The sequence below is a fragment of the Akebia trifoliata genome, chromosome 4 (assembly GCF_017979445.1).
Source record: "Akebia trifoliata isolate Shusen 1 chromosome 4, ASM1797944v1, whole genome shotgun sequence".
NCBI lineage: Eukaryota > Viridiplantae > Streptophyta > Magnoliopsida > Ranunculales > Lardizabalaceae > Akebia > Akebia trifoliata.
In genome coordinates this window covers 31444507-31471432 of record NC_141378.1, presented here as the reverse complement: position 1 = coordinate 31471432, position 26926 = coordinate 31444507, and the positions used below count along the sequence as shown (strand labels likewise).

Below are 26926 nucleotides of genomic sequence, written 5' to 3'. Positions count from 1 at the left end.
TTTTATGTGCTTTAATATCTTTTAATGGTTTTTCATTAAACAAACATTTACTATTTTACCGCTCATAATAATTGTAGAACCTTATTACATGATCACCCACGAATCGATATTCTTGAATGAGTTTATGGTTGTTGGATTTTTTTAAAATCTTTCTCAGATTTCCATCTGTGAATCGAACTTCTTGAATATTTCCGCCAATACAAAGAGGAAATAACTTGCTGGAATTTTTTTTTAGGCGGTAACTTCTTGTTGCTGTATGTGTTGTTCATCGAATTTTGACGATTGCTGTAGAAAATAACTTGTTGGAATTTTTTTTCTTGATGTTTAGGCGGTAACTTGTTATTGCTGTATGTGTTGTTCATCGAATTTTGCTGATTGCTGTAGGAAATACCTTGCTGGAATTTTTTTTCTTGATGTTTAGGCGGTAACTTGTTGTTGTTGTATGTGTTGTTCATCGAATTTTGATGGTAAGTCATCTTGTGTGAGTTTACGTTATTCTTGAATGGAATTTGATCACTGATTCCATCGTCAAGTTGCTGTTTTGAGCACTATAATTGTTAGTTTTTTGAGTTTATTGTTTGCTGCCGATTCAGATTAAAACAAAAACGAAAAAAAAAAAAAACAAAGAACGTGGTGGCTGATTTGTTTTTACAAATCGTTAAAACCTTAAGGAACTTCATAAATTTAGAATGTTTTATTCAAAAAAAAAAAAGTAATTCATAAAACGTTCTTGTTGTTTGTTTTGTTTTAAAATTCATAAAAAGAAAACATTTCTTTAAAACACGTTTTCCTTTGAACATTGGATTATCATTCAAACAAACCACGTTGCTGAATTCTTGTTGCATATCCGATCTGATCAGAATATTAAAAAAAAAAAAAAAGGGGATGGCTATTCGCTGTTTGTAGTTGTAGAAAATTGATAAATTGGAGCTGCTAACTTCAAACGGCCATAACTTTTGATCTGGATATCGGAATGACTATTAGTGCATATCAAATTGAAGCTCTTTTCGAGATCTACAAGGTAAATGAAGCATAGCCTCGTTCCACACCGTTTCGACCTCCAATTCCATCGTTCTCACCACTTTTCGAAACTTACAAGATTGTTGTATTCTTTTGTTGTTTTCGTTTATTTAAAATTACAGGTTTCAACTATGAGTAAGGAAGGAGGAGAACCACATGAGACCGACCTAAAATTATTCATCAAGGCCGTTCATGACCAATTTAAATTGTTGAATTCAAGGTTGGACAATATGGAATCCTCTTATGGATCTAAACCATATCGAAGACATGAGTTCGACAAAGAAGAAGATGTTCATTACAAAGCGGAGAGAGTACATTATCGACAGGATAAGAAAGTTGATTTCAAAGAAGATAACAATTTGGGTAGCATAAAGATGACGATTCTGACCTTTCACGGAAAGAATGATCCTCAATTATATTTGGAGTGGGAAAGAAAGGTTGAGCATGTTTTCGATTGTCATAATTATTCCGAGGATAAAAAAATAAAGCTAGCCGCCGTGGAATTTACAAACTATGCCAGTATATGGTGGGATCAATTAGTGATCAATAGGCGCAGAAATGGTGAGAGACCTATTCGATTATGGGATGAGATGAAGTCAGTGATGCGTAAAAGATTTATTCCTAGCCATTACTATCAAGATTTGTATATCAAATTGCAAGGGCTGGTTCAAGGTTCCATGAGTGTAGAGGATTATTATGAAAAAATGGAGATTGCCATGATTAGAGAAAACATAGAGGAAGATAGAGAAGCAACCATGGCTAGATTCATTGCCGGATTGAACAAAGAGATTGTTGATGTAGTTGAGTTGCACCATTATGTAGAGATGGAAGAGTTACTGCACAAAACCATTCAAGTGGAAAAGTAAATCAAGTCTAGAAGGTTCAGATCTGGATCATCTTCTAATAATCCGTGGAGACCAAATTGAAAGGACAACAAAATTCCTTTCAAACCAAAAGAAGACGCAAAGTCGAAGCCTTCGGTTTCTATTCCTAAAGATAGACCTGAAATAAAGCCTCTTATTAAGTCACGTTAGATTAAGTGTTTTAAGTGCCAAGTTCGGACACATTGCTTCTGAATGCCCAAACAAAAGGGTTATGATTGTATTGGCAGACGGAGACATTAAAAGTGCTAGTTCAAGTGACAACGAGATGCCTCTATTAGAGGATTATTCTGATATTGGAGTAGAAGAGCCTGTGCATGGTGATTTACTTGTCACCACGAGAGCTTTGAGTATACAACCTAAGGATGAAGGAGATGAGGAGCAATGTGAGCATATTTTTCACACAAGATGCCACATGAAGGATAAAGTCTGTACCTTGATTATTGATAGTGGGAGTTGTACTAATGTTGCTAGTACCTTGTTGGTAGAGAAGTTGAATTTGAAATGGCAGAAACATCCTAAACCGTATAAGCTACAATGGCTGAATGACTGTGGAGAAGTGAAGGTAAACAAGTAAGTTCGGGTTCCTTTCTCAATAGGCAAGTATGTGGATGATGTTATTTGTGATGTGGTACCGATGCATGCTGGTCATATATTGCTCGGTCAACTATGACAATTTGATAGGAGAGTGTCGCATGATGAGTATAAAAACCGTTATTCTCTTATAATGAATAATTGAAAAATTGTATTGGTCCCTCTCAAACCTTTGCAAGCTTATGAGGACCAAGTCAGGATAGCAAGTGAGTGCAAAATGAGAGAGAAACAAAGGTTTGAGCAAAAAGGAGAGCAAAGTGAACAACATGGAGAGAAGAATAAAGTACTAAGTGTACTTGCTGAAAAACATAGTGTTAAAAGTGTAATGATAGCAAGGCCACAAGTTATAATTCTTATGTACAAAGATGTTTATTTTTCCACTGACGATCTTAACTCATCTTTGCCTAGTGTTGTTGTGTCTTTATTGCAGGATTTTTAGGATCTTTTTCCCGAGGAGATTCCACATGGTTTACTTCCTCTAAGAGGAATTGAGCACCAAATAGACTTCATACCTGGTTCTGCTATACCAAATAGACCTGCTTATAGAGCTAATCCCGATGAAACAAAGGAGATACAGAGGCAAGTGGATGAACTGTTGCAGAAGGGATTTATAAGGTAGAGTCTCAGTCCATGTTCGATTCCTATTCTCTTAGTACCAAAGAAAGATGGAACATGGCGCATGTGTGTGGATTGTCGAGTTATTAATAAGATAACGGTAAAATATAAGCATCCTATCCCTAGGTTAGATGATATGTTTGATGAATTGCATGGCTCTCATTTATTTTCTAAAATTGATTTAAAGAATGGGTATTATCAAATTCGCATGAAAGGGGAGATGAATGGAAAACTGCATTTAAAACTAGATATAGGTTATATGAATGGTTAGTAATGCCCTTCGGTTTAACTAACGCACCTAGTACATTCATGAGATTAATGAACCATGTCTTGCGTGCTTTCATGGGAAAATTTGTGGTAGTTTACTTTGATGATATTTTAGTCTATAGCAAAAATGTTGATTACCATGTGAAGCACTTGCATGCTGTGTTTAGTGTGTTAAGAGAACACCAATTATATGTTAATCTTAAGAAATGCACATTTTATATGGAATCTGTTGTGTTTCTTGGATTTGTTGTTAGTTCGCAGGGAATTAGTGTTGATGAGGAAAAGGTAAAGGTAATAAAGGATTGGCCTACGCCTAAGAATGCGAACGAGGTAAGAAGTTTCCATGGTTTAGCAAGTTTTTATCGAAGGTTTGTTAAGGATTTTAGTTATATTACTGCACCTTTGAATGAACTTGTTAAAAAGAATGTTGTTTTTAATTGGGTTAATGTGCATGATCAGGCTTTCCAAACTTTGAAAGATAAGTTAACTAATGCACCTTTGTTATCTTTTCCTAACTTTGATAAAGCTTTTGAAATAGAGTGTGATGCATCTAGGATTGGAGTAGGAGCTGTTTTGATACATGATTCTAAACTAATAGCTTATTTTAGTGAAAAGCTAAGTAGGGCAGCATTGAATTATCCTACTTATTACAAAGAGCTTTATGCATTAGTGAGAACCCTTCGAACATGGCAACATTATTTATGGTCGAGGGAATTTATCATTCATTCTGATCATGAGAGCTTGAAATTAATAAAGACCCAAGGTAAGCTTAATAAAAGACATGCTAAATGGTTGGAATTTATAGAAACATTTCCTTATGTAATTAAATATAAACGTGGGAAGGAAAATGTTGTGGCCGATGCATTGTCAAGAAGGTACGTATTACTTACTTCATTGCAAACTAAAAGTACTTGGTTTTGAATTGATTAAAGATTTGTATGCCAATGATTCTGATTTCAGCCAAGTATGGAATGCATGTGCTAAGTGTGCGTTTGGTGACTTTTACTTTTATAGGTATGAAGGATTTCTTTTCAAGAAAGATAAATTGTGCATGCCTAATTGTTCTGTTCATGAGTTACTTGTAAGGGAAAGTCATGGGGGAGGTTTAATGGGTCACTTTGGTGTCCTAAAAACTTTAGATATCTTACGTGAGCATTTTTATTGGCCCCATATAAAGCATGATGTGCAATCTGATTGTGACAAGTGCATTACATGTAGGCAAGCAAAGTCTAAAATTCGACCGCATGGCTTGTATACCCCTTTGCCTGTACCTAATCAGCCTTGGATTGATATTTCTATGGATTTTATTTTAGGATTACCAAGGACTCAAAATGGTAAAGATAGTATATTTGTTGTTGTTGATAGGTTTAGTAAGATAGCCTATTTTATTGCATGTACTGAAACCAACGACGCAACACATATTGCTGATTTGTTCTTTAAAGAGGTAGTTCGATTGCATGGGCTACCTAAGTCAATTGTTAGTGACAGAGATGTTAAGTTCCTAAGTTATTTTTGACGTACTTTATGGAGTAAATTAGGAACTAAACTTCTATTTTCTACTATTGTACATCCTCAAATGGATGGCCAAACTGAAGTAGTTAATAGGACACTCACTACTTTGTTGCGTGCTATCATACAAAAAAATTTAAAACAATGGGAGAAGTGTTTACCACATATTGAGTTTGTATATAATAGGACTATTCATTCAACTACTTCATTTTCTCCATTTGAGATTGTTTATGGTTTTAATCCTTTAACGCCTGTGGGTATTTTACCTTTTCCTACTAATGAACATGCTAATCTTGATGGTAAGAAAAAGACAGATTTTGTGAAAGATTTACATGCCAAAGTTCGAACCAACATTGACAAGAAGAATGAGCAATATGCTAAGCAAGCCAATAATGGCCGCTTGAAAGTTATTTTCCACCCTAGAGATTGGGTATGGGTGCACTTGCGTAAGGAGTGGTTTCCTACCCAAAGGAAATCAAAATTGCAGCCTCGAGGAGATGGTCCATTTCAAGTCTTGGAACGGATCAATGATAACGCCTACAAACTCGATTTGCCAAGTGATTATGGTAATGTTAGTGCAATTTTTAATGTTGCTAATTTATCCTTGTTTGATGTAGGTGATTCGAGGACGAATCTTTTCGAAGAGGGAGAGAATAATGGAGATCGAGTTGCTGACCCAATAACTCAACTTGATATTTCCAAGTCTTCTCAAGAACCATTCCAAGGAATTGGTGGTCCGATGACTAGGGCAAGGACAAAGAGGATGGAAGAGGCATTGCAAGGCTTGATTGTGGAAGTACAATACAAAGAGGCCACTCTAGAAGATTCTAAGGCTAACTTCTAAGATATCAAAGTTTCATCAATGATGATCAACTATCTTTTTATGCAAGAGATCAATTTGGAAGATCAAATTGGGTGCAAGGATTAATTTGGAATTTTTATGTTCTAATTGTCCTTAGTTTTGATTTTTTTAATTTTCTAAGGACTATTTAGACTTTCTTTATTTTTTCAAGGACAAATTAGAATCAATCTTGATCTAATTTGTCTATAAAAGGGCACTCATCTTGTAATTGAGACACAATTGACAATTTACTTTTTATGAGAATTGAAGTTTCTTCAAGAACTTTGTTTTGTTTCATGTGTTCTAGTTTGAGTTCTTTATGAGATCTTTATGAGTTCTTTATGAGTTCTTGAAGGAGAGCATAAATCTTCGACTTATCAAAGGAGTGATCATCCTTTATGGCGTCTCAAGGTTGGGGTTTTAAGGAAATAGCTTTCTTAAGATTCTAATTCGATCAACATCATCTTTTGTTTCTACACAACTTGTGTTTCCTTCGAATTAAAAGATTCCTAAAAGAGATTATCAAGAGGAGTTTCCAAGAGGAATCATATCATTGATTTTCTTGTCAAACGTGGGAATGACTCTTCTCTGATAAGTTTATAATTGGTACAGAACTTTTAAGTTATTTTTCTTTGATCAAGTTTACTTCTTCATACTGCTGACGAACCCAGTCTGTTTCTAACAATTGACTTTCTATCAAGACCTTGAGATACGGGATTTCTATTTCAACTGTTAAGTCTGCTTCCATATCATATACTAGAGAGTAGGAGTAACTCCAATGGAAGACTGATATGCCCATAGTGTGAATGGTAACTTCTCTGACGGATCCTGGTGCGATTGACACATTTTCCTAATGATTATCTTAGAATTTTTTTATTGATTGTTTCAAACTTTCTATTAGTTTGAGAACGTGGGGAGATGATTTGTGATGTCGAATCCTGAACTTTGAACACAGAGTAATGACCTAAGCTTTGAAGTGCGACCCATTATCAAAGATCAACTCAAAAGGTACCCCCATATCGACTGATAACATGCACTTAAATGAACTTTTCAACTCGAGATGTAGTGGGGATAGCGCTAATATATTTTCTAACATCTTCTTTGATTCAATCAATATGGACGAGTATCTATTCCGTGTTGAAAAACACCCAAGCTTGTACCTAACATACCTTCATATGATCACATTAACAAGTCTTTTCGAATTTCAGAGTAAATTCATTATCCCCTCGTGTTCCTCTAGGGATAGGATAGTTTCTATCTGAATTTCTTGAAAATTATTTTTTGTTCTAAGGTTCAATGACCTTTGCTTTCTGATTGAAAGTTGTTGAGCCCGATTCTTATCTTCTTGTTCAAGAGAAAAATATATCTTTGAAACCAGATTATTAGTTAATTCTTTAATGCGCTCGAGGTATTCAAAAATTTTCTTTATCCAATCAAATTCAGAAGGGGGGACAGACACCTCTATGACTCGATAAACTAACTTGACTCAACAGAAAAAGAGTAAACTCGATTTAAAGAAAACATGATATTGATGAATTGAAAAAAAACTTGATTCAAGACTCATGAAAGATTACCCACACACAACGGACTTGACTATAGACTGAGGACTCTGGATATTGCTTACAACCAGCAGGATTGAGGCAATGTGATATTCAGGGAACAACTATGTAATTTTGAGAGATTCCACGACCATTTTTTATTGTTGACTTGGTACTAACATTTCTTCTAGTTGACCGGACTTACAACCCTTACTAGACGATGGATGATTGAGCTTAGGTGCAATGATAATCCTAAAAACCTTATCAAAGGTGGAGTAGGCTTTTAGCAATTAGAAATAGAGGTCCCTATTGATAGCATTGGTTAACCCTCTAGATTCATAAACTCTAACTGATGAAATATTCCGATCACGAAACATTACATAAAGATGATTTATCGATTGATCATGAATCTTAGAAAATTTTGAATCACTATTAAGGGTTGTACGATTTTCTAAAAGTAAGATCCAGATTGTACTAATTAGTACATCCCTTAATATGATTTTTTTACTGATCCTGATCTTGTTAAATATGAAATATTCAGTCTATTGAATTAAATTGGCCGATACAAGGTGATTGGGACCATGTACCCATTTGAATTTGGGCCGGTTTGACCCAATGGATCTAAATATTCTACTTGAATCACTTCATCAACTATTTTTTTAAGCTAATTAATCTAATCGGTCCATGTGTTGATCTATAAAATCTATTTACCAATTGAACTAACTAGTTTAATTTAATATTGATCGGTATGTCTCATCAATTAAGTTTACTGGGCTGGAATGGTATTGCGGGTTGGATTGAAGCAGTGTGGACCGGTCCACCCACTTACCTTTGGGTTGGATTAAATAGAGTAACCCGGGAACACACATAGTCAGTTCGGGTTGTGACCTATAGGAATGCTCCTAGACTCTAGGTTTACTACGTGCAATGCAATTTATCTGACCACTCTTGCCTAAGTACACCTATATACCTCTCGAGCATATTCAATCAGACGGTACGTGGTGACTTGGTTTGATATACCGTGTAGGTGGTAATCTAAGACTCCAACCCACATCTCTGAAGTCAAAAACAACCAGTTTAATCCCCAGTTGAGAGGTGGCGCACGATGCTGAGCAAGGGCCCTCTTAACTACCTCTTGTCTAGAATAGACGTAGTCTATTCCCCTCGTACAGTAGGGTATAGCGGGGCAGGATCTCGCTTAGGCACTGATTTTGACCAAGAAGTGCAATTGGTGAACTTATATTACCTTTGATATACCGTATAGGTACGAGTTTAGGGTTGTAACTTTCATAAATGGTTTAGCATCCCATGAGGGTACCGACCACGTACTAGTACTACGTTGGCAATCCGGACATGTGACTGTGTAGTTTACAAGAGGACAAAGGCTTAGTTCGCTCCAACATGGGTGCATCGATATACTTTTCAGAGTCACCTGATCAAACGGTACTGATACCCCAGTTTTATATATCCTAAGGTACGTGATTGGAGTTGTGATTTTCATGAATGACGTCGTATCTCCGAGGAGACCGGACCACGCACTAATGCCACGTTGGCTATAAGGGACATGCAACGTGCAATGCAATAAAATAAACATGCTAATGGTGTGTAAATGGTGTGTACAAAACAAGGTGGGGTGTGCCCCGGGGCCTTTTTCAGATAAATGAGTCTATAGGCTTGATCAGATCACACAAGTATGGATATCAAATAAATATTGATTTGAAAACACAAAGGTATCCATAACATCAAGATTAAGATCAAGACATGCACATCAAAAATATATATCAATCAAGATCATAGCATGTTAGATATGCAAGCATAGCACCGAAATAATCAATCATTGAATAACCATTGAAATATGCACAAGAATTTTTTATTTATTTTTAAATGAACTAAAACAAAAAGACTTTTTTTTTGTGGTCCAATCAATGATCGCTTTGAGTGACCCAAAACAATTCCGGATTTCAATGAATATTGAATTGGGAATAGAATGATAGTTGTTAAGATTTGGAGTGATGAATCCTTTTTTTTTTTTATTTTTTTTATTTTTTTTTTAATTTAAAAAAAAATCTAATTGATTTTAAAGAAATGAATTTATTTATTTATTTTTTGCTGCCAACACACAATTTTTTTATTGCTGCCAAAACATCCAACATGCCGTCAACATACACAACACTCAATTTTTTTTTTTTTTTGTATATCTTGTTGCCCAACAACACACAACAGCAACAGCATAACAACACAACAGCAACACACAACATACAACATCAATACCCAACAGCAACAACAACACATAACAGCAACACCCAACAGCAACAATAACACACAACAGCAACACCCAACAGCACCAACACATTTTCTTTGTTGTTGTTGCTGCCAACAACACACAATAGCAAATTTTTTTTTTGTTGTTGTTGTCAATGGACAGAAAAACATACGCTTCAAGAAATAAATAAACCCTCTTTTTTATACTATTAACAGACAGATCCATACGCTTAAAAGAAAAGAAAAAAAAAAAAAAACAAACTCCATGCTTCAACAATCATTACTCCATCCTTAATAAAACTAATTTCTTGAAATCTTGCATTATTTAGGTCTTCCAAATGACCCTTGATTGAACCATAGAAAATAATATGCCAAAAATAAATATTCAAAGTCTAAACAAATAATCAATAATTGAGTCAACAAGAATAATAAAAACAAAATAAATAGATAAACAAACAACTAAAACTAAAAAAAAGTATAATAAAAAATAACTAAGTCGTTTTGGCATTGCTCACATACTTGGGACTTTTCAAGTTTGATCCCCAATAATCCCCAATGGAGTAGCCACTGAAAGCGCCATCGATCCGCAGGGTGCGCGGATCCGTTTTTTATTTTTGAGGTTCGGGAGTCGCCACCTAGTTATTACGATCTAGGAACCGATCATTGACTCGAAACGGATAAACAAACAACTAATCTACTAAAAAATACTGGGTCTGGGGATCACATTATAGGGTTGGAAGGTGTTAGGAACCAACCCCGCCTAGCAAACACCGGTCTCTACTAATTCCCAAATAAGCTACATTGCTAAAAAGACCTAAATAATAATAAAAGAATAAAAATAGTCACCTATTTCGAATGGAACGATTTTGTTTCCTCAGATCTGATAGAACAACTCCTTGCTTCGTTCTGTCACTAGATTCGCTTCAAACTCCAAGGCGAAGTACCTCCTTCTTAAATCTGAATATTTCTTATTTATTTCTAGATTTCTGGATGTTTTTTAAAGGGTTTCTAGGTGTTTTTTGAGCTAAAGTTGGGGTACGGATGTTAGGTAAGGAGTTGGAACTTCAAAATTAGGTTTTATGGGAGGTTAGGAAAGCTTTTTGACCTACTTTTCTTAGGGTTTATTTTTTGATACGAGATTAGGGTGTAGAGACCCCTATTTATAGATTCTTTTAATAGCTTTTTAGATAGAGTTAGAGTTAGATTATGTTTCTTTTAGATAGTTTTAGAGTTTAATTATGTTTCTTTTACATAGTTTTAGAGTTTAATTAGAATTCTTTTAGATAATTTTAGAGTTTAATTATGTTTCTTTTAGAGTTTAATTATGTTTCTTTTAGATAGTTTTAGAGTTTAATTAGAATTCTATTAGGATTTTGACTTTGTTCTTATTAGATTGATTAGGATTTTGACTTAAGTCTCACTTGATTGACTAGAATTTAGGATTTTAACTTAAGTTTTACTTGATTGACTTGATTTTAGGATTTTGACTTAAGTCTCACTTAATTGACTAAATTTTAGGATTTGACTTAAGTCTTACTTGATTGACTTTAATTTTAATTAGGATTTCACTTTACATTAATTAATGTTTTAATTATTAATTTCATAATTTTTAATTATTAAAATTGTAATATTATCGTTTTGCCCTCGGAGAGGACTTTTTGCGTTTTAAGTCATTTTTTAATGTTCTAAGATGTTTGGAATTGATTGTTTGTAAGGAATTCAATGGGAAGACTAGTTTGTGTCATTTATGAAATTTTTTGTGTGAAATGGTAGTGAACTTTATGAGGGGCATTTTCATAATTTTGTCAAATTTTGTGAAAATTGGCAAAATGGTTTATTTGATTTCGATTTGTTGTTTTATGTGTTTGAAAGGATTTTCCTAAGAGTAATGCAGGCTCTAAGGATGTTTTGAGGTTAGGGGTATTTGGTAATTGGGTCATTTTTTAGTGATTTTTATCGTGAAGTTTCTTTTTGTCTGAACAATGATGATCTTTAGGCTTTTGGGGTTATATTTTCCTAGCGTAGCGCGGTTTCTATAATTTTGTTAGTTTGAAATACCTCATCCAAATTTCTGAAACATATGTAGCAACAAAATATAGCATTGGAATAATTATCCATCATTGGGAACCGTTACAATTGAGTTGGAGAGTTGATTAATCAGGCGAGTGCAAAAATGGGGTGTTTACAGTTTCGTAGATGTTTTTTGAAACATTGTTCTATGTACTTTATTGTGGAGTGTGACAGCATGAGAGGAGAGAACCGCGATCGCTTCAACCCACCTTTGATGATTAAGTGGTGAAACTAGTTGACTTCGATTACTCAAGTTTCCCAAATATAGTACAAAGGAGGGAAGATTTTATGGATTTTATCATAGGAACTAAACTGGAATCGATCCATTGGCACTTGTAAAACCTATCATTCAATGGTTTCCTCCAGCACACTACATTGGTAGTTTCATCTCTCACCACTTAATTTAATTAAGTAAGATATGCTTTCTATCGACGTGACCATTAGGCTTTCAGGAAAAAACACATAATACTTAGAGATCGTTTTTAATCTTTTAGAGATTAACATACTTTTTCCCAGTGATACATTTTTCTTTGAATCCCTAACATCCCAACGATCATGTTGACATGGGTTGAGGCTAGCATTTTCCAAAAAAGAATGTATATTTTTAATAAATATAAATCAGTCCAACCAAATTGAACCATAGTTTGGAAAATTTGACGAATTTTTTATTTAATTATTTGTTCAATTTTTGAAGTATAGAATGAAAGTCAGACTTGGTTAATTGTTAAAAAATAAATGTCAAATTGATTTGGTTCTAGATTTTGCAAAACTTAACATATATAAATATCTCACCATTGTTTAATAATTGATGACTTACCCTATGACTCTTATCTTTGTTTGAAGATTAAAAAAATGACCTATGTGCCCTCATTTTCATCTTCAAGCCAAAAGCTAGGTTTGCCTCGGTTATTTTGTACTCATTGGTTGTTAAGAAGAGAGACAATAGAAAATTTGAGTCATTCAATCAATAGAGATTCTATTGCCATACCAACATTTGCTAATGCCACCTCAAGTGTGCTAATTCTTTGGTGACTGACATAAATTGGGGAGGCATTAGCAAAAGTCGGTGCGGCAATAAAATGTTTCTTAAACAAATACCAAAATCCAAAGTTGAATGTAAATGATTCTTGGGCTAAAAAAATCAAAGGTTTTTTGGTAAGAGGTTGAAGAAGGTAAGGTTCTGATGCAATGCAACAAGCCCAAGTGGGACCATAGATCCGGACGAGCAACGGATTCAGAATAATTCAAAGAGACCTATTCTTTAATGAAAACCTCGAAATCTTCAAGAGCCATAGATCTATGGAATTTTCGTTTTTAGGCCCGATTCCTTTGTGTACACCACATTTTAGATGTTTTTGCTATTTTAGGAATGTTTCGTTTTATTAATAACTTTAGTTATAGGAGTTAGAATTGTGCATCATCGGTTCTCTTTTATGTCTATGGTCAAGTAGTATCTATTTCCATCCCTAGGTCTTTTTTATTATTTTTAGTAATTTTTTCTATTTTGGTTTTATTCATGTTCTTCTAGAAATAAGACTTCTTTTATATAAATACTATTGTAACTCCAATACGAGGGATCATCTCTGATCAATACAATTTATGTTTTTAGAAACTTTTCTCTTTATTTCCAATTGCCTTGTATTCTGTGTGAATCAACGAGTTTTTGATGTCCAATCGTTTGGTATTCTTTTGAAAATCAACAAACTAATTCGAAGATTGTTCTTCGCCCTACATTAGAATGATGCAATAAAACAAGCCCAAGTGGGACCACATATCTGGACGAGCGATGGGTTCCAAATAATTCTAGGAAACCTATTCTTGAATGGAAACCAGTCCCAAAGGGTCTTATGGCGGACATAATCGTGTGGTCCCTAACGACTAATGGGAAGTTTTCTTCTAAATCAGCTTATAGTGTTTTAGTTGATGGGATGAATTACTTGGAGGGGGGTCAAAGGTATTATGGGGTAAAAATCAGATTCGAAGAATGCCTTTTATAGAGTGGCTAGCTATGCAAAGGAAACTTGCAACAATTGAGAATCTGAATAAAATAGGCTTTAATTGGGTCTCTCAGTGTTCACTATGCCTAGCTAATTGTGAAATGAATGACCATTTGTTTTTTGGCTGTTCATTCACAAGTTGGATTTGGAAAAAAATGCTTGCTTAAGTTTGGTATAAGGCGTGGGTTTCGGCAACATTGAGAACAAACTTCTAGTAATTTGAAGTGTTCGAGTTCCTCATAAAATCAATATTCCTATGTTCAATCTTTCTTTTTCTACCACGATTTACTTCTGTTGGAAAGAGAGGAATATGAGTATTTTTTAGGAAAAGTCAAAAACTAAAGTGTTAGTTCTAAAACAAGTGGACGAGACGGTAAAATTTTCCTTTGATGGTATGGTGAATGTGGAAGACCAATCAGAAACCAGTGCCCAAATCTTGAAGAATTGGAATTGCAGAATGACTAACACTAAAAAAAGTTTATTCCTATGGTTTGGAAACCACCATACGAAGGCATAATCAAGATCAATACAGATGGTTCTCGATCCATGGAGAGATCTGGGTTTGTTTTGGTAGGATGTATACATAATGGCTCTCTTTCGTTTGTGGGTTGGAGCAATTTAGATAGTTATGACATTTTTACTATAGAATTGGAGGCAATTTTCGAAGCATCAAAGTTTGTGAAAGCTTGATACATTCCAAATAAAATTTGTACTTAAAATAATCTATTAATGTTAAAAAAGAATTCACCAAAGTAGCTAGATCATATATTTGGACCTAGAGATGGTCTTCTATATTAAATTTGTACTCAAAATAATCTAACGATGTTAAAATAGAACTCACCAAAGAAGGTAGATCATATATAACTACTATTCCTCCACTTCACAAATCTTGTAATATAGCTGTCGACAATAATTTTCAACAGATCTACCTCAAGATTCGTGAAATATGATCGCAAATGATTTTATTGATTTTGAGTGAAACGGAGATACAGATCTCAGTGTTTCCTCTGATTAACAATCAAGTACAAAAATATGATGGTGACATATGTAACCTTTCTTCTCTCCGAGCTTCGCGCTTTATCGGCAGAGAAGGATGCTTTGACGTTGGCTTAACTTTGTGCTTGATCTTTTGTAGAGGCTTTTGTAGATTTTCTTCTCTTCGGACTTCGCGCTTTATCGGTTGAGAATGTTTTCTTGGCTTCTGAAGAAAGGCTTTATGCTTGATCTTCTCTTTAGTCGAAATCCGAATTTCTGAAGAAATTTTGCTTTGTCTCTGGATGAGGACTTGAGAGCTTGTTCTTCTCTAAAGAGAGAGCTTTTGTCTTCTGAGAGAAAGTGATCCAGATCCCCTCTCAATGAGAGAGGCTCTTGTATTTATAAACTTAAAGATAATTTAGCTTTCCAATTATACCCTAACTTAAAGAGGTTTAATTGATTTATTTAAAAGGCTAAATTTCTCCAAATCCAATTTTCAAGGATTCTATGGATTATTATTGGGCCAAACTCATTTATTTGGGTATAAGGCCCAATATTTAATATGGATCATTTGTATTTGTTGGATCATGGGCTTTATCTGCAAAAACCTAGACCCAATCCATATGAGGCTCGTCCCGATTAATGGACCCCTAATTTAATTGCGAAGTCCATTTATATCTTGAGGGACTTCATTTTTATTTACAAAATTTGTAAAGGCCTCCTCAAAATTTTGGTGCTTACAAATGCCCCCTCAAGGATGCATTGTCAGATGTGTAGCTAACGACTATGTTTCCTTGATCATATTGTAAGGAGTGGGAATGCTTTAGTGCAGAATAACCTTCTTACTAATTCATATTTTTGACGTAAATTGAATGGCTTTAGTGCTTGATGAAGACTCGAGTTTCATGAATGTATCCACTTGCCATATGTCAAAATTTAGTTTCACCTTTCAACATTTACTTGAATGTGTCTCTTTTCTTCACGTTTCTCCCATGTGGGTTTTGACTAAAGGATCAAGAACATTATCAAAAGGGACCCTTTTCCAATGTAAAGTGGCATCGAACCCAAAGTGAATATTTGATTGGTCCTCAAAAGCTTAAGCTTAGATGTGGGCGAAATACGTAGAATCCAATCCATTTTTTTTAACAATAACCCCCACCTTCTAAAACCTTCTCAAGATTGAAGGGCTTACAGGGATTGAGTCTTAATTCATAAGTGGCTGATGGACTTTAGTTCAAAACAACAGTCAGTGGAACTTGCTAAACCCAAAAAAATTTGATTGGTCCAAACATTCAAACTTTGATGTAGGTGATATACATGGAATCAAATACCACTTTTTTTTTATCATATTAACCTTTCCAGAATCATTTTAATATTTAAGAAGAGTTTAAGTGGGGTTAGATTTGGAATTGGCCTTTTGCCTTTGGGAAGTTAAGCCCACAAGCAAATTCTCACGTGCTGGAGTATTGAAATTTGAAACAAATGTCTTACTTTAACAATCCCATTAGTGGTTTACTCCAACTCAAACACCACACGACCAATTCTTCGTTCACACTATTACAATAGAAACTTCCCCTGACGAGAGATTTTCTTATAAACTGTTTCAAAGAGTGATAGTTTCACCATTAGCCGATCGTTCTGCAGTACCGAAATAATTATATCACTTCCTCAATACCACAAAAAGAGTTCTACTTCAACTCAAATACAAATTGTAGGTTCAAGAAGGACTCCACCTAGACAAGATTTAGTTTAACGCAAACACAACGTCAGATTCAAAGATGACTCTCCTCTCCCTTTTATAAATACAGCAATCGCGATGTGGATTAGTTCCTTTTCCACGATTTAGCGGAATAAAAAATTAAAAAAATTAAAAAAAAATTTAAAGACATAGAGGGCTTTCTAAAGAATTGAGGTGTTCCTCAAGTAGTGACTCCCAAACCCCCCAAAATCTCAAAAAAGTGTCAAGGCCTTTCATTAGCATTGAGTTGTCTCTAGTGAGTTGTTTTGCAAAGGTGACATTAGGAACGAATGAATGATAGATCACTTTTTAGGTAGGGCCTGCTGGCTCTACTACTACTAGATCTCTTAACACATCTATTGGGGCAACACTCATCCCAAAGAGTGGGAGATCCAAGTTGAGCTTCACGGTTCTCTTCTAGCTCATCTCTAAATCTTTGGAGGTGGCTTGAATCTATCTCTTCGTAATGATACAACATCATCAAAGCCCGATTGGTAGCAAGGGGTTTAACGAAGTAGACAATGTTGATTTCTTAAAGACATTCTCTCCTTAGATTAAGCCATGAAGTATATGTGTTGCTCTCACTGCTGCTACAGTAAGTGGTTGGCCTATCCACCAACTTGACATAAAGAATGCATTCCTCAATTGGATTTTGCAAGAGCCAATTTTCATTGAGCAACCACCTAGGTTTATAGATCCCACTCGTTCTTCACATATATATCGATTGAAAAAAGCTCTTTTTGGCCTCAAGTAAGCGCCACGAGCATGGTTTGATAGACTAAGCTCATTTTCGCTGGGCAAGGGGTTCTTTTGCAGTGTAGCTGACTTTTCATTGGGTCTTGCATTCATGGGGCCTCACTCCCAATGTTCTTCTTGTTCTTTGGTCACCTTATCAACTCTGTGGGGTCTCTCTCTAAAGACACCCATAAATTAACATCTGAAATCACAAAGGTATAATGCCCTCTTTGTTTATCTAATTTATTAGTGTTTGATTTAGCTCTGATTTTCATGATTGTTTAATAGAATCGGTAAATCATTCTAATATAGGAAGTGTTTTACGTGATACTATAATCCAAAAATTCAACAGGAGACCAATTGTTGTGGTATTGAAATTATGGAATTATAGACATTAAGAAGCGATGAGTTATTTTCGTCGACAAAGGAGAGGAAAAAAAACTCATAATATGGTTTCCCTATGTGACACTATTATGCCAAAGACCTCATGTTGGAATTTTAGATATTAGTTTTAATCTATAAAATGGACTTCCACTCATTGCTGAATTTCTTGTTTCATTGCAGAATGCCTTGCTTTTAGTTTATTTAGGGATTGTTATATTGGTATCAGTGTGGATGGGTAAGTCCTAAATTTTGAAACTTTTCATCTGTATTTTTGTGGCAGTCTCTTTGCTCCTTATAGGTTGTTCGTGTTTTCTTCACTTCTTTGGTAGGCCACCTCGACCATCAGTGTACAAAGCTTCATTTTAAAGAATTTTTTTTTACGTATCAAAACAATAATAATGATATATCCTAGACTGCTACCATTGTATTTCTAACTATCCAAAAAATGGTGTAATTGGTTGGGTGGTTGGAACTAGTCTATTGGAGTTGATTATGGTCTAACAAGGAACATAGATGGATTTGACAAGTGGGAAGTATTGGATTGACAAGAATATGTCTCCATGTCCTTTTTTTATTTTATGGTTCATGAGATTTGATTTGATTTGTTGCCAACCCACAGAAGCGCAACCCCTTCCTAAATTGGGCACTGCCATCATTGATTTATATAAAGGGTATGTTATCTCTTTCTCATGATTATGAATTCCATTTTCGGATTATATATCATACTTTTTCAAATCAAAATGGGTATATAAACATAATGTACAGAGTTGGCAAACTGCTTAGTAAATACACAGCGGTAAAATGCCCAAGGCATTCAAACACATTCCCTCATTGGAACTTTGGGAAGATGTTCTTTACTTGACGGAACTTGAGAAATGGTCAGCCAATGCATTGTACCAAGCCACTAGAATTTTTTCTTCCAATTTGGGCACAAAAAAGCCCAACGCCTCTACAATCTTACAATCTTGTCTTCCTTCCAAGGATTATAGAAGATATTTGAAAGAATAAGAGACTCTATTTTTCTCCGTATCAAGCTCTTAAAAAGTCTATGCCCGCTGCCTTCAACAAAGGAATTTCGATTCCACTTTGTGAGGTATGTAGCCATTATTGACATCTTTATTATGTTTTAAATTTGAGTTTAACATTAAACCAATATGGAAAGAATGTGCGTTAAAAAATATTGAAGTATTTGTAAAATGAAAACAATCTGTAGAATCCTAGTTATCTTTGTTGTTTGGTATCTAGGCATTATGTGTATGGTTTTTATTTGTACAACTTTGCTTACTCATTCTATTTGGCACTATAATATTATTTTTTTTTCTTTGATAAATTTGTTAGCCCTACAATTTTGCTATTACTTATGATAAATTGATTGATTGAATGATTCTACAAAGTGAAAGTCGGTGAACTCCTCACTTCCAAAATATAAATTTTCAATTACTTTTTCTTTTGTTTTTGTTTTAGTAGTCTTAGACTATATTTTAATCTCTTATATTTTTACCTTCCCTTCCTTCATGGTCAATATTTAAAATCTCGTTTTAGTCAAAAAAAAAAAAAACCCCAAAGGTCTCGATTGAAACATTCCTTAACATGCCGAAACATTCTTAGATGAACAAAGCATTCAACGGTTCATTCTGTCTTGGCTGAAATTGAAATGTTTTGCAAAAACATTCTGAAACGACATAAAACTATGAACCATTCTCATGTTAACCACTTAAGCTCCATTTTGAAATACCCAAATAATCTTTTATTTTCCTTTGTTCTAACAAACTAATCTTCCTTCAAAAGGTCTCTATACCTCCTCTTCATTCAAGGTATTTGATAACTCTCTTTAATGGTTTGATCTTTATGGTTTTTTAGACAGATACTCATTAGCTCATGAAGTTCATATTTCATGGCCTTTAATGCATGCTAACACAAACTTATTTGGGTTCCATAGTGTTGCACTACTGAAGCTTGAAGAAATGGAGTATTGTGGCACGACTAGGTAGTTAATCTGAACTCAATTCAGAAACTGTGGTGTCTTGTATTTAAGTCAATTCCTAAACTAAGATGAAGATACACAAATGGAATGTTCTTTCTTATTTCTATTTCTTTATTTAGGAATGTCTGTTCGACCTCCTGGTTTGTTTGTTTTTTTTCCCTACTTTTCAGGTACCCACCATTCCATGCAACTTCAAATTGGCAGAAACAACAATTAATATTGGTAGTAAGTTTGTACATTTTTGTCATGTTGTGTTATATGAAGATCTAAAAGAATGTGGTCTTAGGTAGTAGAATACATGAACCTTAAACTGAATATATAACTTCATATTCAATTGAACTGCAAATCTGGATTAATTCCAATTCAAATGGTTTGTACAATAAAGTGATTTCAACTTTGATGAGCACGCTTGGAACAACATATCTTCATCAGCAAAGCGATTGATTTCCAGTCTCCTAACTGTGGATCCTCATAGGCGACAAACTGCACAAAGGTAAGGTATGATCACTTCCTGAGTTAAATAGAAAGAATAAAGACTCAAAAGTCTGATAAAGTGTACAACACGCTTCATTTGGACTACTTAAAAATATTCAAGGAATAAGACAAACATAAATCAATCATCAACTTAGAAATCTCAATTGATTATTTGACTTTTTGGGTTGACTCACCATGTTTTAAAGTCCACTTATATGTTTTACAACTTAGAGTGGTACTTATAACAATATGGTAATGAATTCTATCTGCAAACAACTCCTCCTGCATCCTTGGATCATAGGGGATTTAGCAAAGCAGGAGCTCATGGATGTTGAAATCATTTCTCGACTGCAGAGTTTCAATGCTCATTGCAAATTCCGTGTTACAGTTTTCTTGAGAACAAAAAAGCTAAAGACTCTGCTTGGCCCCCATGACCTTACTCCCCGAGGAACTCGAAAAGCTGAGGATGCATTTTAAGAAAATGTGAGTTAACTCCCTCGTTACACTTTCCCCTTCTTTCTGAAGTTCTTGTATCATATGTAGACCAAACCTTAGTGTTTATGTAAAGCACCAAATCTTAGGTTTCTTATTATAATTATCAAAATCTTGTAAATGCTATCAGTTTGTATAAGTTTTAGGTTTTATTTAAAATTTACACTTTGAAACTGCTTTCTATTCTTATTCAATTACTAGGATTTGTGCTTGTTTGTTACAGATTTTGGGCAATGCTAACTAATTATGAGAAACATGTATGTTATCCTCAAGAAATGGCATTAGGTGAGTGTAGACACCCCATTATTGCATCTGCCTAATTCGATAATTCGTCATCCGGTTACTATGAATTCCTAATAATGATCGCATAGAACTCGAAGGCTTGTGAGTACTGTCCCTGATTTCTTCCGTTTCCACTTTTTTCATCTCCCCTACTCGTTACGACTCGACATAGAAATTTACGCACACTTAGGATCGCTACACTTTATACTCGATTTAGCAAACACGTATGCTTTAGGCTCTATACATAGTTCGATAACTTAGAGATCTCGCTACGCTAGGAAAACAAAACTTTGAAACTTAGAAATAATCACGTTATAACTGAAAGAAACCTCATGGTAAAATTCGTAAAAATCTGTAAAAATTGACAAAATGACGAAAATACCCTTTATAAATTTTGGACCTCCGAAAAACCTCGAAAGTACCTCCATTGCACTCAAAACATGATTTTGAGTCTAATGGGACCCAAATCAACGAAAACAGAGAAATTTAAAAAATATCATAAAAATGATCGAAATGCCCCTCAATTTCAAAATTCAACTTAGAGATCCCGATCCTTACAAAAATATAATACAAATCGAAATCCGGTTAAAAACCCAGTGTAACTAAAAATAAAACTCAAATGAAAAATTAAACAATTAAAAAATTAAAATTAAAATCAAGCAGTAATTAAAGTTAAACAATTAAACAGTTAAAATTAAAATCAAGCAACAATTAAAATTAAATAATCAAACAGTTAAAATTAAAATCAAGCAACAATTAAACATTTAAAATCAAAATCAAACAACCAACCGATCAAATAAAAACGCAATCAATAAATTAAATCCTATCAAAAAAATTTAAAATTGATCAACCAAAATAAAAAATATCAATTAATCAACCATTAAAGTTAAACTGAAATTCTACTGAAATCTAATAAACAAATTTAAAATTTGAAGTCAAATTCAATCGAGCAACCAAATAAAATCGAAATCAAACGATCAATTAAAAATCAAATTAAAATTTTTAACTAAACCCAAAAATTCAAAATTTATCAACTAATAAAACTCAAAATCAAAATAAAAAAAAAATTAATTAACCAACAAAAATTTGAAATAAAATAATTAACCAATCATTAATCGACTTACCATAACTCGACAACAAGAGACAACTAATAAGATGAGTAGCATGGGATCACCCCACCATCATTCTCCAAAAGGGAACAAATAAAAAAAGAAGAGAGAAATACGTGTAAACAAAAAGGGAAAAAAGAAACAAAGTTTTTTTAAAATAGGAAGTTGTCTTCCATAAATGGAGAGACGTTTCTCTCTCAAAGGACGGCTGGTTTCTCTTCTTCCTCTCTCCTTCGGCTCTCCCTGCTCTCTAGGCATTCTCTGCTCTCTCTCTTTTGGACGTTTTGGCTGATCCCTCTCCTCAAAATTCTTCACGTCTTCTTCTCAACAAGCTGAAGCTCTTGATTACTTTATGGCTGAATGTTCTCCCTTTCACGTTCTGCCATTAAAACTTCTCTGATATCCCCCTAACCTCTTCTTCTCTGCTTTAATCTTCTTCTTCATCCTCTACCTGCAACACAGTTCTCTCCACACATCCCTCTCTGTTCTGGACAGCGACCATAGCTCCAAGACGACCTCCATCTCTACAAAGAAAAATGTCCATTGCAGCCCACTTCCTTCTTCTCCATTAAAATCTGCAACTTTTCCAATAGCACCCTCCAAAGCTTGCACTCTGCAAGCAACAAGACCTCTCACTTAGCCATTGCCCTCTTCACCATTGCTGCACCTTTTCCCTCATATCATTGCTAGCAATCACCTTCGTTGTTGCTACCGCCTTCGCAACCCTCTTTTTGTTTTTACCTCTTCAACAACCACCCCAAAGCACACCTAACCAGCCCCCTTCACGTTTTTCTCTGCCTAGTTCTTCCCTCTCCGCAAAAAATGTCTTCTTGCCCTGTCTCTTTGTCTCCCCTCTCAGCCCTCTTCCCTCATTTAGCACATTCATCTCTCTCGGCCCACAACGTTTCCAACGCTCTTGCTGCATTCACAGCACTGTAGCACAGCCATTCAAAAGCGCTGTAACACAGCCCCTTGGCTACCCAATCTCTTCACGCCATTGCTACAATGCTTCTTTCGCTGTCTTTGTCCCTCGCACCACCGCAACAGCCAACACTCACAAGCTTTGGAGATCGTACCTGAAGGAATCAACCCTTTATTCCCGATTCAATAGGTAAGTTTACTTTTATTTTTATTTTTTGTTTATTCTTGCATATCGCATAGGATCCGATAGGTTTTTTTTAATGTAATTTTTATTTTATTATTTTTGCACACCAATAAGGTTAGGAGAATGTTTTTATTTTTTTATTTATTTTTTATTTTTTATGTTTGTATTTGTTTTTTTTTTTTTTTGCATATTGATAAGATTGGTAAAATATTTTTTTTTTTATGCTTTTGTTTTATGTTTCTTTTTTTGTTTTACATGTTTGTCTTAAGTGGGTGTCATTTTCTATTTTATTCTTTTTGCATATTGATAGGATAGGATAATTTTCTTAGGCATTTTTCTAGGTTTTATTTTTTTTTGCATATTGATAGGATTAGGGGGATATTGTTATATATTTTTTTACTTTTTCTATTTTATTTTTGCATGTTAGCATTAGGGGATTGTTTTTGTTAAAATGCTATGATCATTGTGCCCGAATTTGATTCATATGACTCATGATGATATTCAATTTTCTTGCAATGGGGTTGGAAAATATACTTTTGTGATAAGTTGGTGAAGAGTTTAGAATTTTTTCATGTGATTAGTATACCCCTTGACTTGACAAATATGAGTGTTGTCGAATGATAGCTATTTTGACAAAATCAAAAATCATATATACATGCTTGTTTTGGTTAGTTTAAGGATTCGATGAACATGGAAATTTTCTTGCGGATATTTCTTTCATATTTTAAAATTTTATGCGATGATATTTGTCAATCTCTAATTTGGTAAGTATGATATCCTGGATTCTTTGTTGTTTGGTAAATTCATAATCTTCTAATTTGGGACTTCATGTCTATATAATTCTCCTTTTAGGAAATTATTTGCAAATCATTGGAAAATTCATATTTGGAAACCTTCTAATAGGAGATTGCATAATTTTCTATTTTGGGGAAAATATATTTATAAATTTTCATTTTAGGAATTTCATATTTTATCAATTTTCCAATTTAGAAGATTCTGCATCCTTATATTTAAGAGGTTCACATTCATGGAAAATTGAGATTTTTTAATTCGAAAGTTTGCATTTTTGAAACTTTTTATTTTGGAAAATGTATCTTTTGAAATTTCTAATTTGGGAATTCAACACATATTTTGAATTATAATTTGGGGAACTTCCGATTCCCAATTTGGAAATTCTTTAAGTTCTAATTTAGCAATTTCTACTTTGGACAGTTTGGGAAATACTTGTATGTTGAATCTCTTAATTGATTTAGATCATGGAGTTAATTAAGACTTTTTCAAACCCTTTTTATATTTTGTAAAATTAAAGGAACAATCATATAATAATTGGGAAAATTTTAGTTATAGGATTTGTTTGGCAAACCTAACATAAATTGATGATGATGATTGGACTGCAAACTTGACCGTAGTCTTTGTGTGTTGACCATAAGATGATTTTGGATCGTAGTTGAGATCGATCATCTTGATAAGGCGGGTTCAGTGCCTAACACCTTCCGAAATCCATAATCTGACCGTTTACCCATTTCTCTCATCTATGGATCGACCCATATCCATTTCGAGTTATTTATGGTTCTTATACCTAAACTAGGTGGCGACTCCCATTTCTCAAAAGTCCCCCATTTAATAAATCGGATCCCTATCCACTATTTAGTGAAAAAGGGGTCGAGGCGATTTCAGTGACGACTCTACTGAGGATTTTAGGGTCAAACTTGACTTAATCCAAGACTATCCTTAGGTTGATATTTTTGCTCAAATCAACACAGTTGACTCAATGAGACTCTTAGTATTAATTATTGTATTCATTATGATTGGTTTGATGATGGGATGTATGTGGCTTGTATGATTGGATATTCACGAAAACGCCCCGGGTGCACTTTGTCCTATTTCACACACTCACGAGCATATATACTTATATTTGCATCATAACATGTCCTTATAAATCCCCGTAGCCGGATCCAAGCTAACCTAGTCCTTCTGGGCATAGGGGATGACAGTGAACGCTACAACTTTAGTACAGTACCTTCGGATATATCAAACTGGAACACCACGTACTGCTTGACCAAGTAAAACTGGGATAGTATATCGATGTTTCGGGCTGAAGTGACTTAAGCTTTGTCCTAACTTAGCCTCAATCATATAGTAAGCTTAGAACCTTATCCCACTAGGCCATGACTCGAATCGACTAAGAGTGCTCCTGGGTTGTTTTACTTAATTTAATCAAAAGGTAAGAGGGTGGACCGGTCCACACCGCTCAAACTAAACCTGCAATATAGGTCCAACCCAATAAATGTAATTGATGAGACATACTGATCAATGTCAAGTTAAACCAGTTGGCCCAATTGGTAAACGGATCTTATGGATGAAGAGGTGGACCAGTTAGATTAATTGGCTTAAAAAATAGCAGATGAAATGATTCAAGTAGAATATTCAAATCCATTGGGTCAAACTGGCCCAAATTCAAATGGTACAGAGTCCCAATCACTTTTTATTGGCCAATTTAATTCAATGGATTGAATATTTGACAATCAACAAGATCAGGATTAGTAAAAGTCATATTAAGGGATGTATCAATTAGTACAATCTGGATCTTTCTTTTTGAAGGTCGTGCAATCTTTAATTATGATTCGAAAATTTTCTAAGATTCTTGATCAATCAATAAATCATCTTTTTGTAATTCTTTGCTCGGAATGTTTCATCGATTAGAGACTTTGAATCCAGGGGGTTAATTTAATAAACGCTATCAAGAGGGACCTTTACTTCTAATTGCTAAAAACTTATTCTCAGGTCTACAATAAATAATCTACCTTTGATGGGGTTTTAGGATATCATTGCTCCTAAGCTTAAGTGTCCACCACCTAGTTGGAGTCGAGAGTCAGGTCGTTTGGTACAAACTTCAGCACCAAGTGAATCATCAGAAATGGCCTCTGAATCTGAACTCGTAGAAATTCATAAGATCTTGACCGTTTTTGCAATGGATATAAACAACATCAAAAGTATGGTAAAAGTGTTAAAAAAGATCTCTAAGTCAACAAGAAATCCCCTTGATGATCAAAGGGGAAAAAGACCAGAAGGAAGCACGGCTAGAAATCTAGAAGATGTCTACGAGCTCGATGAAAATGAAGAACACTTCAATGAAAATCTAATGCTGGCTAATAGAATGACTCAGTTAGAAACAATCTTAAAAAACATAAAAGGGATTGACGAAATCACAGCAGACATTGAGGCCCTAAATCAAATTCCTAGAATTCGTCTGCCTGAAAAGTTCGTAATGCCAAAAATGGAAAAATTCAATGGGGTAGGTTGTGCAAGAACACACCTCAAAGTATATGTCACTAACATGCGCACTCTGGGCTTAAGTGATGAACATATGACATTACTATTTCAACGTACCCTATCAGGATCAGCGCTACGATGGTTGATGTCTCAAGATCCGTCTGCAATCGGGACATGGTAAAATATGTCAAAGTTGTTTTGGCACCAATACAAGTATAGTACCAAGATAGAAACCTCTCGAAGGGATTTAAAGTCGACTAAGCAAAAGAATGGGGAAACATTTACTGACTTCATCAGTTGTTGGAGATCTAAGGCTGTACAAATATGGGATAGACTATCAGAAAAAGAACAAGTGGCAATCATATTAAAAAACCTTTCCCAAGGGTATGCTCAGCACTTGGTCACCCAGTACCTCCCCACATTCGAGTCCCTGTTACAAGTCGGTAGCCAAATAGAGGATGCCTTTGCTTACGGGATCCTTTCCAACCCTTCTGACAATAAGTTCAAAAAGCCATTCATCAATTCCAAGCCCAATACTAATCATCTTTATGTAGCCAATACATCTGTTACACCCATCCAATCTACTATCCCGCCTATTAACCAAACTAATCCCAGTCAACCTCAACCACGCAGGAAGTTTACTAATCTTGGGATGTCCTTGAGTGTGGTATTTTAGAAATTATTAAGTAAAGGGCTTATTACACCTCTTCAACCTCGACCTCTACCAAGTCCACTCTCCGCTTCTCATAATCCCAACTTATTTTGTGAGTTTCACCAAAAT

At 34.6% G+C, this 26926-nt stretch overlaps 1 pseudogene; it reads left to right on the top strand.

The window, feature by feature from the left end:
- The first annotated feature begins 1250 nt into the window (after positions 1 to 1250).
- Positions 1251 to 20361, top strand: LOC147404719 (uncharacterized; annotated as a pseudogene).
- The last annotated feature ends 6565 nt before the right edge of the window (positions 20362 to 26926 follow it).